Source organism: Vulpes vulpes, chromosome 14 (assembly GCF_048418805.1).
Source record: "Vulpes vulpes isolate BD-2025 chromosome 14, VulVul3, whole genome shotgun sequence".
Taxonomy (NCBI): domain Eukaryota; kingdom Metazoa; phylum Chordata; class Mammalia; order Carnivora; family Canidae; genus Vulpes; species Vulpes vulpes.
The window spans coordinates 9,459,788-9,480,260 of record NC_132793.1 but is presented as its reverse complement, the minus strand read 5'-3'; the positions used below and the strand labels follow the sequence as shown (position 1 = coordinate 9,480,260).

General features: G+C 39.5%; 1 protein-coding gene across 3 annotated transcripts in view; it reads right to left on the bottom strand.

Moving 5' to 3' along the window:
• Positions 1 to 20,473, bottom strand: part of ZFP64 (ZFP64 zinc finger protein) — an 89,202-nt gene that overhangs the window by 34,039 nt on the left and 34,690 nt on the right. The window lies entirely within an intron of this gene.

The window sequence follows — 20,473 nt, the reverse complement described above, 5'->3', positions numbered from 1 at the left end:
TCATGTACAGAAAACCATCTGCAGGAGGAAAGAATAAGGCCAAGCAAAGGCCTGCCATGATGGGCATGATCGCAGAAAAAGAAGCCATGCAAGACCATCTCCCTGGGTTAGGTCCCAAGGTCCCCAGAGCAGCTATGACCCATGTTTCTTTCTCAGATTCTGGAAACTACCTAGTGTCTGTCCAGGAAATGTTCTTACTTCTGCTAGTTTTTGTGTGTTTCCTGTTACTTGTAACCAAAAGAGTGTTGAAAATATTGAGCTGTAGAAAAAGACCAGAGAGGGGCTCCCCTCAACTGAAATCAGGAAAAAGCTAAAAACCTAAGTAGAAGCCATGTGGTATGCAAAATAGAATAGAATAGAGGACAAGGTGCAGAGTCAAAAAAAAAAAAAAAAAAAAAACAGATAAATGTGGAATATCTGAGTCTCATCTACGGCAGAGAAAATACCTAAGAATTCCCAGAACTGATAAACTGTAGTTCTGGGGATGCCTCCGTGGCTCAGCGGTGGAGCGTCTGCCTTTGGCCCAGGGCATGATCCTGGAGACTCAGGATCCAGTCCCACGTGGGGCTCCCTGAATGGAGCCTGATTCTCCCTCTGCCTGTGTCTCTGCCTCTCCCTCTCTCTCTGTGTGTCTCTCATGAGTAAATAAATAAAATCTTAAAAAAAAAAATAAAATAAACTGTAGTTCTGGCTTCTGATCTCCTGGTGTCTGGTGGCCAAGCTTTCACTGTCATCACCTGGGTCTTACAACCATTTAAGCCTTGGATTACAAGTCCCTCTAAGAATGAGCTAATTTTGGGATGCCTGGGTGGACCAGTCAGTTAAATGGATGCCTTTGGGTCAGGTCGTGATCTCAGGTCCTGGGATTGAGCCCCAATTGGGTTCCCTGCTCAACGGGGAGTCTGTTTCTCCCTCTCCTTCTACCCCTGCCCCTGATCATGTTCTCCCTCTCAAATAAAGAAATAAATCTTAAAAAAAAAAAAAAAAAAAAAAAGAATGAACTAGTTTAGAGGTGCCTGGCTGGCTGGTTCAGTTGGTTAAGCCTCTGACTTTTGCTTTTGGCTTAGGTCATGATCTTGGGATCCTAGGATTGAGCCCCACGTTGGGCCCCACGTAGAGTCTGCTTGAGATTCTCTCTCTCCCTCTCCCGCTGCACCTCCCCCCACTCATGCACCATCTCTCTCTAAAATAAATAAAATCTTAAAAAAAACAAAAACAAAACTAGTTTAGAGGTACTGGCTGACTCAGTTGGTAGAGCGTGTGACTCCTGATCTCTGGGTTGTGGGTTCCAACCCCACTCGGTTAGAGATTACTTAAAAACAAAATGTTAAAAAAAAGAAGAATGAAGTAGTTTCACATCAGCTGATATAGAATGATTTCTAAATCTTTAGCCCCAGATGGTGGCTTGAAACTATTCCACCCTGTCAGGGTACCCACTGTGTGGAAAAAGTACCAGGCACATAGTAGGTGTTTAATAAACTTTATGGAAAAAATCCTGAAAGATATATTGTTAAATGGAAGAAAAAGGGAAAGAGAAGACCAGCTATAAGACCACTGCATACAAGACCTCTTGTCTATAGAATAAGACCCCATTAAAAAGAATCGAGAAAGAAAAGAAGGAAAATCTATACATATAAGCATGTGTAAGCACATAATTGCTTTCGGGGAAGGGAGTCGAGAATCTGGTGTGGGAAGGAGAAAAATTTTCCATTAGATACCACATTGAAATGTTTGAATTTTTCCACTTTGTGCATTTATTACTTTTTCAATGAAAAATTTATGGTAATGGAAAGATCTTTGATAAAGCAAATATAGTATCACGGTGATTGAATCTTCATGCAAAGGATATGGGTGTTCACTAGAAAATTCTTTCAACTTCGCTGTATGTTTGAAACTTTAAAAAAAATTATTAAGACATGTTTACTTTAAAAAGTTCCCCCTCAAAAAAATAAAAAATAAAAAAAAGTAAAAAGTTCCCCCTCTGATGAAATCAAAGGCCAGCCCCGAAGCTGGTATCCATGCAGCTCTCAGAAGGGAGGGGAGTTCCCATGGCAGTGGTGGGGGGCATTTTTCTGCGTAAAAATGCCAAGGTTTACACTGATAGAGGGCTGAGTCCACAGCAAAGACTTCTATGTTGGTGTGGCCTCAAATTCTGTCCATTGAAGCCCTCAGTTTTGGTTGGCACCAAGGGACCCAATCAAAGTGTTTCTCTTTGGGAATGTATCAGTTGGGGTTTGCTGATGATATGCAACAGAAACTGTTGGCCACTTGAACCAGAACAGGAACTCCTTGGCAGCATGTGAAGCAGCTGAGTGCCTGCAGGGGCATGGAGAGCCCGGCCCAGGTGATGGGCAGAGAGGAAAGCTGGCCAGACAGGTGTAACCATGAATGACATACTATCTGCTTTGGATGCTGCAGGGAGACATCTCTGATACTGATGTGGGAAACCCCTAAGCTGCACCCTGTGCCACCATCCATCACATGCTGTTTTGGCCTCTCTCTGCTAGAGTGCAGTCACTGTGAATGAACTCTGGTGTTTCCCTGTGATTTGTGCTGCTTGCTGCGTCTTGGGCAGAAGCATCTGACTGGCCAAGTCTAGGTCCCGTGCTTGTCCTCCAGCTGCAAGGAAGTGGTGGGAGTAGCTGATGTTCACCAGCTTGTACAATGGCAGGTAGGACACTGCCTTCCACCCAGGTGAGCACAATGACAAGCCCTCTGCACAGGAAGGAGTTGGCTCCTGAGCAGCCCTAGGGATGATGAGCACGAGCTCTTGCCAGCTCCACCAAGGATATACAAGCACTGAGAAAGCGGATCATTAGTGCTGCCATTGTATATGGCTCCATCAATTGACTGCCTACTATGTGCCAGGTACTTCACATGTATTATTTTATTTAATCCTGCTTTATAAGGCTGAGATAGGTATAGTTATTAGTCTCACTATACGGAAAAAGAAATTGAGGTTCACAGAGGTGAGGTCACTTGCTGGGTCATATCTCTGAGAAGATGTGGAACTGGGATTTGAACCCAATTCTTTCTTTCTTTTTAATTTTTTTCTTTCTTTTTAAAAAATATTTTATTTATTTATTTGAGAGAGAGAGAGAGAGAGAGCACAAGTTGGAGGAGGGAGAGGGAGAAGCAGCCTCCCCACTGAGTACAGAGCCCAATATGGGGCTCAATCCCAGGACCCTGGGATCATGACCTGAGGCAAAGGCAGCTGCTCAACTGACTGAGCCACCCAGACAGCCCAAGAACCCAATTCTTTTTGATTCCATGGCCCTTGTTCTTAACCAGTACCCTCTACTGCCAACTGTTCCAGTCCTCCCGGCCTGCTAGGCAAACCAGGCAAGAGAGGTCTTTGAATGACTTCTCATCTGCTCATGGGTAATTTGGGTGTGTCTATGCTGTCTGCACTGGATTAGGTTGAAATATACTCTATAAAGATGACTGCCAGTTTGCTAACTTGCAAGAAATTTAATAATAAAAAAATGAAATTCTCATTGAGCCTTCAACATACTCATCTTTAAATTAATCTGAACTCTTTCTGAGGACACTGGTAACTGCGAGTTAGCTCAAAATGAGCAGAATGCTCTGTGGGAAGGTCTAACGTCTCATAAAAGTGGAGGCCATTCCAGCACTCATCCCTTTCATGTATCTTCTGGGAGGCATCAAGTCTCACAGCCACCTGGGAAAATGCTGCCTCTAACAAAAGATGTCATGATGAAGACCAACAGGTCCTATGTAGATTGGGTAGGGAGTCATATGGGCAGGTTGTCCTTTCCCATGGAAAGAAATTGACCAGAAATTTAAAAAATAAATAAATAAAAAGGAACCAAGGAAAAAGAGGAAGACAAGATGCGAGGAGAGACCCACTGTATTTGGATACAAATTGTACCTTCTCATTACTTGTGTTGAAAGTGATTTTTAAGTAGTACTGTAGGGGAAATATCACTTCATTCATTCAAATAAATACTGAATCCTGGATAAGGCAATTCCACAGGCAGTCGTAAGCTGAAGGTTTCACTCATAGTCTCCTGCACTAGTCACCTTTGGTGTGTAATAGGCAAACTCAATATCTCAGTGGCGTTCCACAATGAGTATTTATTTTCTTTTTTATAGGTCTGTGAGTTCATTGTGGCTCTGCTGGATATGGCTCAAGCGTGAGGTTTGGGTTGAGGTCAGTTCCATTGGTCCGCTGATTTCTCCTTGGGCCATCAGCCACATGGGGCATGTTCTTCTTATGACTGGTCATTTGAGAACAAGAGGAGAAGCCATACCATACAGGCACATTGAAAGCCCCTCATCTCACCAGGTCTACTAGTATTCCACTAGCCAGAGCAAATCACAGGGCTTTGCCCAGAATCAGTGTGGTGGGGAAGCACATTCTACCCCTCCAAGGCCAATGGGCAAGGGTGGATACATAAATTCCAGACCAGGGAGGGATGGTCGAGTTGGAAACAACAATCTACCACAGGGGTTAACATTGAAAATAGGAATATGGGATGAGCACTGGGTGTTATACTATATGTTGGCAAATCGAACTTCAATAAAAAAAAAACAAAACCCAAAATGAAACAAAAAAGAAAATAGGAATATAGTCACAAAGTAAAGTATAAATGTGTTGATAAAGACTGACAGATTTATACTACTAATAAATTTATGTCTAAAGTATTAGGCCAAGGGTGCCTGGGTGGCTCAGTGGTGGAGCATCTGCATTTGGCTCAGGTTGTGATCCCAGGGTCCTGGGATCAAGTCCTGCATCAGGCTCTTTGCTCAGTGGGAAGCCTGCTTCTCCCTCTGCCTGTGTCTCTGCCTCTCTCTGTGTGTCTCTCGTGAATAAATAAATAAAATCTTAAAAAAAATAAAGCATTAGCCTGAAAACCCAAACTTCAATAAGCTTTGTGGCAAAGGACTTCTTTTTCTTGAAAAAACTAACCAGTGGGAGGTGACACCGTCCTCTTTGTCTCTTGTTGTGATGCTGCCTTCCACCGCTAGGGTGAAGCATGAGTCATTATTATTTTACAGCTTCTGGCTTCCATCCATCAGTAATAACGGCAGGTCTGAAGCTGATTCACACCTCCTCTCCCAGCATTTTTATCAATAATGCTTCCACACTCCCAGTTTGGATGAGGAACTATATGATCGTCTTATATATATGGTATAAATGTGGCATTTTTTAAATCCTGAAATAACATTCTCAGGTGCACAAGGTGCACCAATCTTTTTTCTCTTTTTCCCCCCTTTACCCTTCTGGAAAAATGCTCCAATTACAAATGACCTCTCTCCCTCCAGACCTTCATATGTTATCCTCCACCTTAGAATGTTCATCCCCCATTTCTCAGTTCCTCCTTTTCAACTGTGACTCCTATTCATCACTTTGACTTTCCACAGACAGCCTCCCTTGGGCAGTCCAAATCTGGGTCATACAGCTTCCTCATCATGCTTCTGTGTCCCCCACCAGAGCACTTATGTGCTGTGGCAAATGCGTATTTGCCTATTTGCCCTATTAGACCGTGAGCTCCCAGAGGGCAAGGATCCTGCCTGCCTGGCGACACCAATATCCTATGTTCACTCCTTTGGCAATTGGTGTTTGCTGAATGAATGCAATTGCTATTGCTGTTTTAATGAATATTGTAATATATGTCAGATATGCACAAAACACAGAATAATTCTCTTGTCAACCTCACGGTCTACCTGCTTCTCTTTTCATGCTCTGTCTTCTCCAGCTACATCAACCTCAGACACCACAGGCACATTTCTCTTTTAGGGTGTTTCCACTGGCTTTTCCCTCTGGGATTCTCTTCCTCTTGATATCCACATGGCTCCCTTCCTTGCTCCCTCCCTCATTTCAGTCTTTGTTCTAATCTTAACTTCTCAGGGAGGTCTTCTCTGACCACCCTATTTAAAATCTCAAGCCCTCTCTCCATATGAAACTATTCCCCCCACTCCCTGCAGCACTCATCACCTCCTGACAATGCTTGACACACTTATATATTCTGTTTACTGTGTATTGTCTGTTTCTCCACCACAGAAGGTGGACTCCACACAGGCAAGGATCACTCTGTGCTCAGTGATAACCTCCAACTTTCCAGAACTGCACCCGACACGTAGTAGGTGCTCAAAAACACTGAATGAGTGAATGAATGAGTTCAATAAACATTTACTGAGCACTTTCTTCTGGGGGTTTAGAGTAGTCAGAATTAGTCTCAGCCCTCAAGATCTACAATTTTGGTGGAGGAAACAATGGTACACTGAACAATACACTGCTCCAAAGCAAGGGCTCAGTCATACGATCTGGTGTCCTCATAGCCCCTTGGGCCTGTTACTAGTTCCATACATGTACCCGGAATGATTCTACCAATGGACTGCCAGTATCATAACAGTTGATAGTGTCTAGAACATTTACTCTATAGTCTCCCTTGGTCTAATAATTCAATAACGCTCAGTTCCACCTTCAGAAATCAGTGAGGTAACTCTCAGGGGAAGGATAGTACTGAAAAAATAGAGCCCAAGGGTAATGACCATCACCATTGCTCAAGAACCACAAAATCAGCATTAAAAACTTAACTACTGGGGTGCCTGGGTGGCGCAGTCAGTTGAGTGTCCGATTCTTGGTTTCGGCTCAGGTCAAGATCTCAGAGTCACAAGATTGAGCCTCACACTGGGCTCTGTGATCAGAGTAGAGTCTGCCTCCTTCCCCCTCTCCCTTTCTCTCTCTAAAATAAACAAATCCTTAAAAGACAAAAACAAAAAAAAACTACTTCCAAAATTAATTCTTCTAAAATGCTATAGCTAACTTTTGAAAAAAGAGATTGATTTAAAGAAGATGAAAAGTGCCATTTTACTTCTAATTTTTCTGTCCAAAAAGTCTTCACTCTCCTAAGAAACTATATTTTAAAAATACCAATAAATATATCTTTGTTAAAAAAAAAATATGATATGGGTAGCCCTTATGGGCTAAGTCAACTACAAGAAAAAATTTGGAAGGACCACAGATACTTTTCCAGGGGGCTAAGTAATGCCAGTGTTGTTGTGCTGGTAGAAATGTCAGGACTTTCCTCTGGTTCATTCTTGATGTTTTGGGGAGTTGGTTGTAGGAGGCAGTAGTTAAATGCTTAGCAAGGACCCAGCCCGTGGTAAGTGCTCAAAGGATGTTAGCTTAGTAAGAGAACTGAGTAGCTCTTGGCCAGCCACCTCTACCTTTCCTCTTTACCTGAGGGAGAAATGTGTCAATTCCCCTGCCATGACCTACAATTTTCATGTTGGCCACTGGGCTAGAATCCATTGCTTCGTCTTTGTGTTCATGCAGAGATGGACTGATGTGATCTGCTCTTTACTGGATTTCCAACATGGGATTCGGCTCCAGAATAAGATCTTAATCATTGTATGATTCAAATCATATCAAATCAACTAGCTGTGTGACCTGCTAACCCATTCCACTGCCTGGTCTCATCAGCCCTAAAATGGTGGTGGTAATAATAACTCTGTTAGGGGGCACTGCTGGGGACGTTCATTGAGTTAGTGTGATTCATGCAGAGTAACTGCTCAATATGTAGCAGGTATTTTCATGAAAATTCCCAAATAATTCTAAAAATTGCACTATATTATATTAATATTTTTAAAACTAAGGCAAACAGTGAAACCACCCAAATTTCCATCAACTGCTGAACAGACAAAAAAAATGTGGTCTGTCTATACAGTGAAATACTAAATGGATGTGAAAAAGAATGAACACTGATGTGCATTCCAACATGGATGAACTTTGAAAACACGATGTTGAGTAAGAGAAATCACTCACAAAAGATCCCATGTGGTATGATTCCAAATATGTGAAATGCTCAGAATAGGCAAAATCGGTGACATAAAGCAGATCTGTGGTTGCCAGAGGCTGGGGAGAGGAATGGGGAGTGATTGCCCATGGGGACAGAGTTTCTTTCTGGGGTGTCAACAATGTTCTGCAATTAGATGCTGGTAATGGTTGCACAACTTAGTGAATGTACTAAAATTATTAAATTATATAATTTAAAGGGTGAATTTTTATGGTGTATGAGTAATATCTTAAGAAAACTTTTGTAAACAGATCATCTAAGCAGAAGATCAACAAGGAAACTAGGGCTTTGGATGACACACTGGACCAGATGGAATTAACAAATATTTCATCCTAAATCAGTAGAATCCACATTCTTCTTGAGGGCATATGGAACATTCTCCAGAAAACATCACATGCTGGGTCATAAATCAGATCTCATTTGGTACAAAAAGATTGAGATTATACTCTGCATATTTTCAGACCATAATCCTTTAAAACTTGAAGTCAACTACAAGAAAAAATTTGGAAGGACCACAAACACAAGGAGGCTAAATAGTATCCTACTAAAGAATGAATGGGCCAACTTGGAAATTAAAGACAAATTAAAAAAATATATGGAAGCAAATGAAAATGAAAGCACAACAGTTCAGAATCTTTGGGATGCAGCAAAGATGGTCCTAAGAGGGAAGTATATAGCAATACAGGTTCTCCCTCAAGAAGCAAGAAAAGTCTCAAATACACAATCTAACTTTACACCTAAAGGAGCTGGAGAAAGAACAGCAAATAAAGCCTAAATCCAGCAGGAGAAGAGAAATAATAAAGATTAGAGCAGAAATCAATGATATAGAAATTAAAAAAGGGCAGCCCGGGTGGCTCAGTGGTTTAGCACTGCCTTCAGCCCAGGGTGTGATCCTGGAGACCCATGATCGAGTCCCATGTTGGGCTCCCTGCATGGAGCCTGCTTCTCCCTCTGCCTGTGTCTCTGCCTCTCTCTGTGTCTCTCATGAATAAATAAATAAAATCTTAAAAAAAAAAAAAGAAATAGGGATCCCTGGGTGGCGCAGTGGTTTGGCACCTGCCTTTGGCCCAGGGCGCGATCCTGGAGACCCGGGATCGAATCCCACATCAGGCTCCCGGTGCATGGAGCCTGCTTCTCCCTCCGCCTGTGTCTCTGCCTCTCTCTCTCTCTCTCTGTGACTATCATAAATAAATAAAAAATTAAAAAAAAAAAAAAGAAATAAAAAAACCCAGTAGACTAGATCAATGAAACTAGGATCTGGTTCTTTGAAAAAATTAATAAGATTGATAAACCACTAGTCAAACTTATCAAAGAGAAAAGCAAAAGGATCCAAATAAATAAAATCATGAATGAAAGAGGAGAGATGGAAATCAACACCAAAGAATACAAACAAATATAAGAGAATTTTTTTTATATAAGAGAATATTATGAGTCATTATATGCCAGCAAATTAGAAAATCTGGAAGAAATGGATGCATTCCTAGAAACATATAAACTACCAAAACTGAAACAGCAAGAAACGGAAATGTGAACAGACCCACAGCCAGCAAAGAAATCAAACCACTAATTAAAAATCTCCCAACAAACAAGAGTCCAGGGCTGGATGGCTTCCCAGTGGAATTCTACCAAACATTTAAAGAATAAATAATGCCTATTCTTCTGAAACTGTTTCAAAAAATAGAAATGGAAGGAAAACTTCCAGATTCATTCTATGAGGCCAGCATTACCTTGATTCCAAAACCAGACAAAGACCCCACCAAAAAGGAGAATTACAGACCAATATCCCTGATGAACATGGATACAAAAATTCTCACCAATATACTAGCCAATAGGATCCAACAGTACATTAAGAAGATTATTCATCACGACCACATGGGATTTATTCCTGGGCTGCAAGTATGGTTTAACATTCATAAATCAATCAATGAGATACACCACATTAATAAAAGAAAAGACAAGAACCATATGATTTTCTCAATAGATGCAGAAAAATCATTTGACAAAATATAGCATCCTTTCTTGATAAAAACTCTGCTGTGTAGGGATAGAAGGAACATATCTCAATATCATAAAAGCCGTATATGAAAGACCAGCAGTGAATATCATTCTCAATGGAGAAAAACTGAGAGCTTTTCCTCTAAGGTCAGGAACATGACAGGAATGTCCATTCTCACCACCATTGTTCAACATAGTAACTGGAAGTCCTAGCCTCAGCAATCAGACAACAAAAAGAAATAAAAGGCATCCAAATTGGCAAAGAAGAAACTCTTCTCTTGCTCTTTGCAGACAACATGATACTCTATGTAAAAAACCCAAAAGACTCCACCAAAAAATTACTAGAACAGACATAGGAATTCAGCAAGGTCGCAGGATATAAAATCAATGCATAAAAGTATGTTGCATTCCTGTGCACTCACAATGAGGCAGAACAAAGTGAAATCAAGAATAAATCCCATTTACAATTGCACCAAAAACCATAAGATACCTAGGTATAAATCTAACTAAAGAGGCAAAGGATCTGTACTCTGAAAACTACATAATGCTTATGAAAGAGATTGAGGAAGACACAAAGAAATAGAAGAACATTCCATGCTCATAGAGCATCTAGACATTCAATGCAATCCTTATCAAAATACCATCAACATTTTTCACAGAGCTGGAAAAAAGAATCCTAAAATTTGTATGGAACCAGAAAAGACCTTGAATAGTCAAAGGAATGTTGAAAAAGAAAGCCAAAGCCGTAGGCATCACAATGCCAGACTTCAGGCTATATTACAAAGCTGTAATCATCAAGACAGTGTGGTACTGGCACAAAAACAGACACATAGGTCAAGGGAACAGAATAGAGAACCTAGAAATGGACCCTCAACTCTGTGGTCAACTAAGCTTCAACAAAGCAGGAAAGAATATCCAGTGGGAAAATGACAGTCTTTTCAACAAATGGTGTTGGGGAAATTGGACAGCCACATGCGGAAGAATGAAATTGGACCACTTTCTTACACCATACAGAAAAATAGACTCAGAATGGATGAAAGACCTAAATGTGAGATGGGAATCCATTAAAAACCTAGAGAACACAGGCAGCAATCTCTTTGACCTTGGCCACAGCAACTTCTTGCAAGACTTATCTCCAAAGGCAATAAATAAATAAATAAATAAATAAATAAATAAATAAATAAATAAATACATGCATGCAAAAATGAATTATTGGGACTTCATCAAGATAAAAAGCTTTTGCACAGCAAAGGAAACAGTTGACAAAAACCAGAAGACAACTGACAGAAAGGGAGAAGATACTTGCAAATGTCTTATTGGATAAAGGGCTGGTATCCAAAATCTATAAAGAACTTATCAAACTCAACACCCCAAAACCAAAAAATCCAGTCAAGAAATGGGCAAAAGACATGAACAGACATTTCTCCAAAGAAGATATACAAATGGCCAACAGACACGAAAAAACGCTCCACATCATTTGGCATTAGGGAAATATAGATCAAAACCACAATGAGGTAACACCTCATACTGGTCAGAATGGCTAAAATTAACAACTTAGGAAACGACTGATGTTGGTGAGGATGCAGAGAAAGGGGAACCCTCCTATACTTTTGGTGGGAATGCAAGCTGGTGCAGCCACTCTGGAAAACAGTATGGAGGTTCCTCAAAAAGCTAACAATAGAGCTACCCTATGACCCCAGTAATTGCCCTACTAGGCACTTATTCAAAGGGGCACCTGCACCCCAATGTTTATGTGCAGCAATGTCCATAACAGCCAAACTATGGAAAGTGCCCAGATGTCCACTGACCGACGAATGGATAAAGAAGATGTGTATAGTATACACAATGGAATACTACTCAGCTATCAAAAAAATTGAAATGTTGCCATTTGCAATGATGTGGATGGAACTAGAGGTTATTGTGCTAAGTGAAATAAGTCTAGTCAGAGAAAGACAAATACTATATGATTTCACTCATATGTGGAATTTTTTTTAAAAGATTTTATTTATTCATGGGAGACACACACACAGAGAGAGGCAGAGACACAGGCAGAGAGAGAAGCAGGCTCCCTGCAAGGAGCCCGATGTGGGACTTGATCTCACATCCCAGGATCACGACGACCTGAGGTAAAGGCAGATGCTCAACCGCTGAGCCATCCAGGTGTCCTTCATATGTGAAATTTAAGAAACAAATCAGATGAACATAGGGGAAGGAAAGGAAAAATAAGATAAAAACAGAGAGGGAGGTAAACCATAAGAGACACTGAACTCTAGGGAACAAACTGAGGGTTGCTGGAGGAGAGGTGGGTGGGAGGATGGGGTAACTGGGTGATGGGCATTAAGGAGGGCATGTGATGTCATAAGCATTGGGTGTTGTCCCCCCCAAATTAACATGTGTAAGATTTAATTTTATGAATATACACAAACTGACAAGTATTAATACTTGTTGATAACGCTGTAGAATACAGAGGAGGGTCTAGTACAAAGCAAGTATGTCTAGAATCCCAATTATTCAGTCAGTACATGTTCAGTAAGCACTTTTTATATGAAGGATATTCTGCTAGGAACTATGGAAGATGCAAAGAATGTTCATGGCGTTGAGTTCATAATCTAGTTGTAGATATAAAAAAAAAAGTGAAAATAGTAAAAAAAATCAATTATACAAAAAATTTCAAATTAAACCCATGGTTAATTGGGGCTAGAAAAGGAGGAAAGAAAGCTGTTATCTTTAGATGGTGTAGAGGGTGGGTTGCCATGGAAGTAGAACTCCACTGAAAAGAATTAAAGACAGTATTCTAATTTGTTAATAGTGCCCTCCATTATGGACTCTAAGAAAAGATTTTAGTGGGGCTTCACATATATAACCAATATATACTAATTTGAAATGTGTGTGCTTTTATCAAATGACACTACAGTCAAGCCTCAGATAATTTAAATATTATTTGTGTGCACATGCATGCGTGCACGTACACATGTGCTCATTTTAACACCAAATATATCTTGGTCAAAATACACTGACTGCTAATAAGTATTCATCTCCTCACTATATAATTATGGAAATCAAATCTTTATCTGGGGGCATTATATAAAATACCGATGAAATTATCCTGTTTTCCCTAGACTTTATGGAGCACTGGGTATTGTATGCAACTGATGAATCACTGAATTCTATCTCTGAAATGAGTATAATACAGTATATGTTAACTAAATTGAATTTAAATAAAGAATAAAAAAATAGGGACGCCTGGGTGGCTCAGTAGTTGAGTGTCTATCTTTGGCTCAGGGCCTGATCCTGGGGTCTGGGGATCGAGTCCCGCATCGGGCTTCCTGCATGGAGCCTGCTTCTCCCTCTGCCTGTGTCTCTGCCTCTCTCTGTGTGTGTCTCTAATGAATAAATGAATAAAATCTTTCTTTAAAAAAAAAAGAATAAAAAAATAAAAAGGGAAGTTTATGTAATAAAATGGAGCAAAACAAAGATAAGTAAATATCTGTCTGTCCCACCTATCTCTTCTCCCTGCTGAATGAACCTTCTCTTGTATTCCTCATGTTGATTACAATGTCCCAGCCCCATTTTCCATTAGGGTCAGTGGGCGTCATGCTCAGAATCCATGAAAGTGCTTTCATTTCTTTTGAAATCAAAAGAAAAAAAAATGGGATATAAGCCAGCCTGGATTACCCATCTCTGTACCATACAGTTGTAAAATATAATTTTAAGTGTGTGTGTGTGTGTGTGTGTGTGTGTGTTTGCAGGAAGGGGGCTTACGTAGGAAAAAGTCCCCACAGCCCAAGACAAAAGCGATGTGACCCTGCTGGCTCCTAATAATTCAATATTAAACAGTAACCTTCCTTGAAGCTTGGGTTCTCTGGTTTGGGGACTTATGGCGGGCCCTGTTTTGCTCTCATATCAGGATGAAGTCAGAGGCACCAAGCAAAATTAGAAAGCTAAACCAAACAGAGTGACAAAGGTACTCTTGCCTCTGTGTGTTACCCACTAGCCAGATACTCAATGCCAGGGCAGGTGGTAACAAGGTACGGTGCTGGCTGAGCTCAAGTGCCATCAGGCCAGTCTCCTGCAGAGTGACCTTGCATAGATCACGGGACCTCTATCTCCCCATCTACTGAAAGCACAGAAATAGGTAGTAAAAGAGCATTTTAAAGAATGAAGGGTCGGTTTAAATGAGTTCAACCCCTGCAGCCTGCACTCCTCAAACCTGCATTACATGTGTAAGCTTAGGAAGTCCCAGGGTGGAAAGCCCCATGGGGCTGCATCTGGTTCCTCAGACCACCTCAGATAACCTCTGACCTAGAGAAAGGACATTAGTACAGCCGCGAAGGAACCAGGAATGGTGGAGGAGAAAACGATTGTAGTCTTATATTCCAGTTTTTATTTTTGTCTGAAATCTTTCCAGAAGATCCAATGCTGACCAAGGAATCAAAGAGAAATTTCAACTGCAAGCATTTCGTTATGGCTCAGAGGAGAATCCTTCTGAAGCCAAAACAAAAAAGGATGAATTAAAAGAAGAAAAAGCATAAGTAGCTAGAACTGATGCTGTGACCATGTGTCAGGACACAACCCTGGGGTTCTTAATCTCCTCAAGAGAGCCCATGTAAAAGTAAATGCTAGCCGGCTCGTCTACACCAGCTCTGCTGGGTGGAGCAGAGCAGAATAATACTGAACACAAAACAGAAGCATTTCGGTGTGCACAGGCTCACCGCGGAGATACTGACTTTGAGTTCCCAAAATTATATTGTAAACTAAGGTGCAACAACATTAGATCTGTCATTCACATATGGGAGTGGGCTCTCGACAACCAACCAGGAAAGCCTACCCAGTCCCACTTAGTATCCCACAAAGATCCATGGGTAGAAGGGAAGTGCATTCCTGCAAACAAGCCTTTTAGCAAGTTGGCTGAACGTCATGATTCGCGAAAATATGCTGGTTAGAACAAGGGCAGGTGATTTGAGTTCTGGCTCTAGGTTTAAACTCTTAAGGCTAAGAGCTATGTGACTTTGGGCAGGTCTCTTAAATTCTCTGAGCTTCTGGTTCTATACCTGAATATTTCTTAACTGCCTGGATCAGAAAAATCTCCAGAGGTTCTAGATTTCTAATATAGATGATCAGGCCCCTGCCCAGATGCACTGTATTGGAATTTCCAGAGCTGGACTGTGGCTGTGGGCATGATAACACGTTTTCCAGGTGATTCTTATACCAGGCAAGTTGGGAAACACATCCTTTTCAGCATAATGTGAGTTCTAAGATTACTTCCCTCGTGGGATGTTGGGTGCATTAAATGAGATTATTGTGTACAGCATTCAGCACTGTGTTGGCGAGTCAATAAATATCAGCTTTTATCACTGAAAATCATGAGTGCCATTTATTTAATAAATATTTATTATGCACCTACTATGTGCAGGGTCTAGTAGATCAAGGGTTAGCAAACTATGGCCCAGCACCTGCTTTTTGTATGATCTGTGAGCCATGAATGGTTTTCACATTTTTTTGAATGGTTGAAAAAAAATATTATTTCCTGACATGTGAAAATTTTATGAGATTCAAAAAAAAAAAAAAAGAAAAAATTTATGAGATTCAGATCTTGATGCCTATAAATAAAATTTTATTGGAACACAGCCACACCCCTCTTTTGTACTGTTGATGGCCTCCACGCTCCATAGCTGAGTTGCAGAATTGCAACAAAGACTGTGGCCCACAGAGCTGAAAGTATTTACTACCTGGTTCTTAACATGGAGTGCTGAACCACTGCTCTAGGGCAAGGGTTTTCAACTAAGGTTCTTGTATTTTGGCAATATACAAAGATTTTTCAAAGGCATGATTACAGAAATCAATTCTCAGAATCTCAATTTTTGTCTGTACTTTTTCTTAAAATTGATCATTTATGAACACCCCCTACCCCCAACACACACACAGGTCCCCTTGAATCATCTATGCTGAATCAATGCATGGAGCTATAAAATATCTGGGATACCAAAAAAAAAAAAAAAAGACAACATGTTGGAAATCATGGTGTCAATGCTGAGAAATCGTTCCATGCCTGGGAGAGAAATCCCAGGTGGTTTGCAGTTCTTTGCTTTTAAGAAAATTGACCCACTTAGTTATGATCAACCATTATGTGATTTTTCTAGTATTTAATTCAGAAGGAATTAAAATAATTGACACTCAACACTATAACAATAAAATTTCTGTTTCCATATCCTTATTTGTATGAAAGAGACTTCTCAGAATTTACATCAATAAAAAAAGAAAACAACTGAAAATTATCTTATTCTAATAGTTGGTAAAAAAATTTTTTTTTAGAAAAGTAATATACATCAAGGATATATAAGCTGAAAAAAGAGTAGGTCTATCGCATCAAGACACATATTACCAGTAAAATTTTCCTTATATTTAATAATTATCAAAATGTGTAATATATCTGTTATTTATAGCATACTAACAAAAAATTGTTTCTTTTTTAAAAAAAGTTTATTTATTTAAGTAATCTCTATACCCAATGTGGGCTCAAACTCTTGACCCCAAGATCAAGAGTCACATGCTCCTCTAAGCCAGCCAGGTACCGCCGAAAATTGTTTCTATTGATTTGGTATAGAAAAAATGTTGAAAGCTTGGAGCTCTATATAAATTCTTGTAGCCACTATGGAAAACTGCAGAATTTCCTTAAAAAAAAAAAAAACAAACTGAAACTAGAACTACCATATGATTTAGCAATTCCACTTCTGAGTATTTACCAAAGAAAATGAAAACAGTAGTTCAAAAAGACATTGGCATCCCTGTGTTCATTGCAGCATTATTCACAACAGCCATGATATGGAGCAACCTTAAATGTCCATCAATAGATGAACGGGTAAAGATTTTGTATAATACATATATAATGTATATAAGAATATTACTCAGCCATAAAAAGAATGAGATCTTGCTTTTTGTGACACGGATGGACCTAGAGGGTATTTTGCTAAATGAAATGAGTCAGAGAGGACAAATGTCATATGATCTCATATATGAAATCTGAAAAGCGAAACAAATGAACAAACAAAATAGACTTATAAATACAGAGAACAAACTGATGGTTGCCAGATGGGAGCAGGGGAGGTGGAGGGGATTAATAGGTACACCCCTCTGGCTATAAAATAAATAAGACATGGGGATCTAACGTACAGCAAGAGAATATAGTCAATAATATTGTCAAAACTTTGTATAGTGACAGATGGTAATTAGACATATGGTGGTAATCATATTATAATACACATCCATAATTGTATTATAATATACATCACTATGTTGTACACCTGAAACTACTATAACATTCTATGTCAATTGTACTTCAACTAGAAAAAAGAAGCTTAGAGCTGTATGGTTATAAGGAATAAAACATTTTTGAATTTTTTCAAAATACAAAACCATAATTTTGTTGCTGAGAAGCAGGAGATGAGCAACAAAAAATTTTCTAGATTATAATGTTCAAGCCCCATGTTCAAGATCTCCTCTCTATTCTGGAAGCTTCAGAGTTTGGTTCAGTCAATGTGATTGGCTAAGTTGAGTGAGGGAAGTCCCCACTTTTTTTCCTAGCAACACCGACACTTTGTCTCAACGTGACTGGTCACTGGATCTAAGGCATCTGAGAATTGGATGAGATTGATCTTAAACCTTTCATCTCCACCAGAACAGAATTTGAAGATTACTGAAGAGAAAAGAATCCTATGTCCACAGGTATCATTCATCTGCCAGGAAGAAAGAAATGCCAACTGAGGGGCCCGTTCTAAGGAATATACTCAAGAACACACTCTAATGGAATAAAGATAAGATCAGAATAAAGATGTGAAATAGGGAAGAGGAAGAATAGAGAAGAAACGATGGCAAACAACGTCCATTCTCATCTTTGGCCAAATCTAAGTGGGTAATGGTAACATGGGAATTATGGGACAAACCACAGGACAAAACTTAGCAAAAGCTTGGAAATAAGCTCAGGAATTGTCTCAGCAAAACTTGGAACTTGGGGAAAGGGAGTGGAGGAAGAGATAAGGTCCACAGGCCTCCTGTCATGCGGGAGGAGACTTTTTAGTGGGAGGTTGGGGTATGGTTAATATTTATATTTGAGAGAGCAATAGAGAAATATAAATTTAAAAATCATTAGTGAAGCTTGGAAAGTAACTGTTAGCAGAAATGAAGACCTAGGCAGGAACTTTCAAGAGAACAGAGAAAAGCTAGAAAGGAAAAGGGAGAAAAAAAATCACAACGTTCAATAAACAGTAAATATTCAATAGGACAGAAGTGAATGGAGGCACCTGGGTGGCTCAGTCGGTGGAGTGTCTGCCTTTAGCTCAGGTCATGATCTCAGGGCCCTGGGATCAATCCAAGCATCTAGCTCCCTGCTCAGCGGGGAGTCTGCTTCTCCTTCTCCCTCTACCACTCCCCCGGATTGTGTTCTCTCTCTATCAAATGAATAGATAAATTTTTTAAAAAGTGAATTACGAAGTCTATGTGACTATGATAAATGCCAACAGTGTGAATTCTCCTACCAGGGACAAAGGGAGGCTGATAAAAGAAAGATATTAAATAACAGAGTAGCAAAGGTAAAGCCGGGCACATGTAAATAAATATCAAGTGGGACTTAAAATATTATTATGAGATCAAGTATAATTTAAGGTCAAAAGCTATTGAATGGAAAGGATAAGTATAGAATAAAGGGAAAAAGGGAAAATTGACAAAGAACATATAACAACTACAAACTTGTACACCTCAAACAACATAGGGCAAGGCAAAATAAAACAAAACACCTTAGTAGTTATAAGAAAAGACTGGTTAAAAAATAAGTAACCATGGTGAGAAGTTTACAAATACTTCCTGCAAAGTTTATCAAATAGACAAAAACTGAGAGAGGCTTGGAAGAACTGAGTAATTAAGTTAATGTGTTTATTTTTATTTATTTTTTAATGTGTTTATTTTTAAAAAAGATTTTATCTATTTGAAAGAGAGAATGCATACTTGCACACAAGCAGGGGAGGTGCTGGCAGAGAGAGAGGAGAAGCAGATGCCCTGCTAAGTAGGGAGCCTGATGTGGGGCTCCATCCCAGGACCCTGAGATCATGACCCCAGCCCAAGGCAGGAGCTTAACCAACTGAATCACCCAAGCACCCCATCCCCCCTTTTAAAGATATTATTTATAATATTTATTTATAAATATTTATTATAATATTTATATATTATAAATTTTTAAATTCATAAAAAATATAAATTTATAAATATTTATTGTAATATTTATTTTTAAAATGTGCTTATTACATAAATACCTGCTGATCATAGCAAAAACTAGTCATGTCCATGGCCATAAAAAAAACCAAACAAACTAATAAATTACAAAAAGCACGTATTTTCACAGATCACATCCTCAGGCCCATGACTATCAGAAACTATAACCCAAATAGTTTCCCAAATTGTAACCACTTGAAAAATAAGAAACATACCTTTCTATGGCCCTTGCATTCCGCCTGACAATCCACTAAACCAAGCAACCCACCCTAAAACTGAAATAACAAAGCATCTAGAAACTTATGAAAGAAGGATACCTCATTAAACATCTACAAGGATATATTGGGAACATTTTGGAAAGACTCCAAAACAGGCAAAAAAGATGACTGGGTGTCCTGTTATCTGCTCTGGGTTATCGAATTCTCTAGATGTTCGTGCCTTTCATTGTTTTTGAGATATTTTACAACTTTGTGAGACTCAGAAACATGTAATAATGCAAACAGCTCATCCCCAGGAACACAAAGGCATTAGTCTGGTGGAAGGCAGCGGATGTTGTCGTGAAGACACTGAGCCCTTCTGCATGTGTCTGCGAGTTCACTGTAGCATTTCTCATGGCCTACGTAACTATACATGCACGGAAATCTCCTTTGAGCCTATTGTAACCTGTTGAAGCCAATGCCCTCATTAATATTTTCATTATAGTTCATCTACTAATATTTTATATTTGTGTGACAGTCATGATTTTAACATTTAAAAACATGATCCTTTAACATAAGTGAGGTCACGATGGAAAATATGTAGCTTTAAATGTGTTCATTATGAAAGGCTACAAATAAGTGAACTTACAGGAAATTAGAATAACAAGATAAACTGAAAGAAAAGCAGGAAAAAGAATTAGTAAAAAGAGAAAAGCCGAAATGGATAAAATGGAGGAGGGCAAAGAAAGTAACTATAAGCAAAAGCTTTCATACTACTATTTTTACGTTTACTTTAATATAAATGAAAAATAGGGACGCGTGGGTGGCTTAGTGGTTTGGCACCTGCCTTCGGCCCAGGGCGTGATCCTGGAGTCCCGGAATCGAGTCCCGCATTGGGTTCCCTGCATGGAGCCTGCTCCTCCCTCTGATTGTGTCTCTGCCTTTCTCTCTCTCTCTCTCTGTGTCTCTCATGAATAAATAAATAAAATCTTAAAAAAAAAAAGAAAAATAGATAAACCCTTTGACAAACTAAGGAGAACTGAAAATACAAAAAAAAAAAAAAAAAAAAAAAAAAACAACAAAAAACCCAGAAACCTTCCTCTCCTCTGAAACCATCAGCAATAAAGCTGATAGACTCACCCGCCAAAATGCCAAAGATTTAAAAATAATTTTAAGAGCATGTATAATGGAATT